The sequence below is a fragment of the Sitophilus oryzae genome, unplaced genomic scaffold (assembly GCF_002938485.1).
Source record: "Sitophilus oryzae breed Bouriz unplaced genomic scaffold, Soryzae_2.0 scaffold_1181_pilon_pilon, whole genome shotgun sequence".
Classification (NCBI taxonomy): domain Eukaryota; kingdom Metazoa; phylum Arthropoda; class Insecta; order Coleoptera; family Curculionidae; genus Sitophilus; species Sitophilus oryzae.
The window spans coordinates 472,212-475,890 of record NW_022145817.1 but is presented as its reverse complement, the minus strand read 5'-3'; positions in this window follow the sequence as shown (position 1 = coordinate 475,890).

Below are 3,679 nucleotides of genomic sequence, written 5' to 3'. Positions count from 1 at the left end.
GATAGAAATTTTTCATCTGTTTAGATAAGTACGTATAAAAAAATGCGGCCCGAAGCGGTAGCATTTCCGCATTTGACAATTTTACCGTCAATGTATTTTAGATTTACTTAACTGAACATACCTTGTCCCATGAATTTATATAAAAATGTCATACTGCCTTTAGTTTAAATTTATATAGCGGTCGCAGTTCCGCATTTGGCATTTATACCCATAACTAAGTCAATATATGTTTTCATGTGTCGTGAGAACCAGCTTAAGAGTAGCTGTTACTGCTTACTGCATAATTTCTAGCGATGGGAACTATCGAATGACTTAGACTATCGAATGGTTACAGAATGAATGATTTCAACTATCGAATGGTTTTATTCGAATAAAATCATTCATTCATTTGTATACTAAAGCATATGTGACAACCTCACCGTGCGACTAAATGGTTATCGTTGAGCCACGACTATCGAATGCTTTGGATAAATGAAATTTAGTATTCGTTTGATTTTTGCGTGCGTCAGTGCATTATTAGTTCTTCCAAATTTTTCAAAACTTCGCCGTATAAATACTGTGCTATTTTTGCGTTTATTAAAATATTTAAAATACTAAAATAGTAGTTTTTTTTAATTTACGATTGTGTGCGTGTGCAGGTGGTCAAAATTTTTCCGAAAATTTGTGTAATTTTCCGTAGCCCGATTTTTCAATTATTTAATTTTATATGGTATATGGTTTATTTTTTAATGGGACATTTTGAGAAGTCGCAATTTTTAAGAGAGATGAGATGAACTTACAATTAATTTTAAAAATACATATTTGTATTTTAGATGTTTTAATAATATGAATTAGTTGAACTTAATAATTATATTTAAGTAATGTGGTTAAGTAAATGGGGTTATCGAACTCAAACTATGGGGTGAGAAAATTAAATTGAAAGTTTTACACGTGCCAATTTAAAAAAAAGTTAGCGATGTTTGTATTTTGTTTATGCTAATTCTCTTACATTAGTTTTTTGCGAAGAAATATTTCATTTATATTTTAGAGTAAATGCCAGTAAAAGTAGATATTATTTTTAAATAGTAATATAAAGCACCTAATATAAATAATTTTGATTTCTAATTTTTATTTATATTTTCCTTCCAATACACTGCATGCTTAGAAAATTAATAAATGTTTATATTTCATGATTTTAAAATTTGTTGTTAATATAACAAATTAGTTCTGTAATTATTATTATTTAATAAACCAACGTTGCCAAAAAATTTAGAGACTATATTATTTTTAAATAGGATCTAATATAAATAATTTTGACATCTAATGTGTTGTTTATATTTTGCTACTATCTAAAAAAAATGTTTATATTAAATGATGTTGTTAATAGGTATAACAAATTATTACTGTTATTATTATTTATTAAACCAGTAAAACATTAAAAATAATTTTCCTACATCCAAAATAACAAGTATTATTGCAGCGTAACAACAGAATATTAATAAAAAAAATGCAAAATATATAGACATACTATCCCTAACTAACTAAAGCCAAACAATAATATTCCTTGCTAATATCAACTCATACCAATATATGACAACAGCGCCCTTCATAATGTATTTTCTGTGTAAATACTAGCACCTCAATAAAAAAAAATAATGTGTCCTTATCTTTATCGGACTCCGCAAAAAATCAAAGATGCCGGCTTCTTTCATAGCATTGCCTGTGGCATTGCCACCGACCGCAGTCGGGTTTCTCGGAAAGAAACCTACGTCGACAACTAAAATTCAGTTAATATTTTATTATATTCGATCCTGACGAATAAATGAATGAATTTTATAAATGAATGGTTTTTGCTGCCGAATTACTAGAATACAATATTTCAAGGCAGAACAAGTTTTCAACGAATGTTTTCTTACTAGCTATCGAATTATTCGAATGAATTGCAACTATCGAATGTTTCGATAGTATTCATTCGATAGTTCCCACTACTAATAATTTCTCGATTATCTGACCGCTGGTTATCCGACAACTAGAATTTGTCAAAAATTGTCATTTTTTTATTTGAGACAATCAAAAGTTGATTGTTTTATCAGCTAAGAAAGGCTATAAGCTATAAGCTTATTAGCCTTTCTCTATGGATACAAAATACAACTGACTACTACTTTGCTAGGAGATTCTATTAATTTTAATTGTGTTTTTTAGACATTGTGAATGATCGCAAACTAAAAACTATAAAGTGTAATTGAAAGCAGCTTCCACTAATTGCGAGGTTCCGAATGAAGCTTTAGAACAATCAATAACTTTTATGAAAATGCATTTTTTCAAAAAGTTCATAATAAAGAAGTTTCTCCTTTATATTATCAACAAAAAGGCCTTGGCTTTGACAATCTAAAAAATCTCTTCATTCTCACCAAAAACTGAGTTATTATGCTGTACAGGGTGGCGCCTCTCATATGCGGAAGCTCCAAGGAGAACGGTAGTTTATATCGAAATGAAATTTTGGCAGCATATGTAGGTTAACTGAAAGCATTTTATAAAAATACATTTATAGAATTATACAGTGTGTCCCCAAAAAAAGTTACACATCAAATTTTTGTTTTTTCTAATGGAACACCCTATATATTAATTGATTTTCAGATTCTAGGAAAAAAATAAGGATTCGGATTCTAGGAAAAAAATAAAGGTGAGTTTTATTATAGAAGCATATGCCTAAAATCTAAGGATTTTGACATATTTCACATTTTGTGAAAATGCAGAGTAAATTTCAATTTTCGATAACAGCTACCTAAATTTTAGTTGACCTTGTATAGCCTGATATTTAATTACGGTAACTATTGTATGTTAAACCAAATTGAAATTTGACCCGAAAGTAATACAGGGTGAGTAATAATAATATGGAAAATTAGTCACTTTTAAAAGCATGTTACTCCTTTATTTTAAATGGAACACCCAGTGTTTCGGTATTCAATGGGGAATTTATATATCTTCAAAATATTGTTGAGGTTGCCTACCAGTGCCAGAGGTTGCCTTGTCAGTTTATAATCATCTGCTGATGATGCTAATATGGTTAGCGAAACGCGCGTCCAGTGTAAAAGTAAAAGTGTTTTGGTGTATTGTGGTGATTTAGTGTTTTTATTTTTTATTTTGTTGCCTACCCCTCAGACAAAGATTTTCCTAGATATTTTAATTTTTATGATTTTGCGTCAGTAGATCTTTATTATTTGAAAAATCTAGGGTGGCTGTCATTTACCTTTTGTTAATTTAACAAAAACAGTAAAATACTCAACCACAAATTACCTATAACAGATGCGAAAGAAAGCGACTGCATCGGAAACCGCTCGGCAAACCCGACACGCCTATTGAGTGGTGTAAATACACCAGTCGTTTAGTCCGGAAACCTATGCTGTGTCGTATTCGCTGGAATAGTGCGTGGTTATATGTTTCTTTTTAATAACGCGTGTAGGATTTTTGTTGAACTTTTGAACTGTTATTTCTAAGTTTTGGTAATTTGTATATCTTATTTAAAATGGGATGCAAATGTGTTTATTTATAAGGAAAAAAAAGATATTTATAGTATAAAAAATTAATTTATTTAACAAAATTTAATTAAAAATGTGACAAAATAGTTACCTTTCTATTGGTTCTATCGGACTTTTTTCGACTATATAAATCTTTATTTGTAAACTTTAATACATCAAAT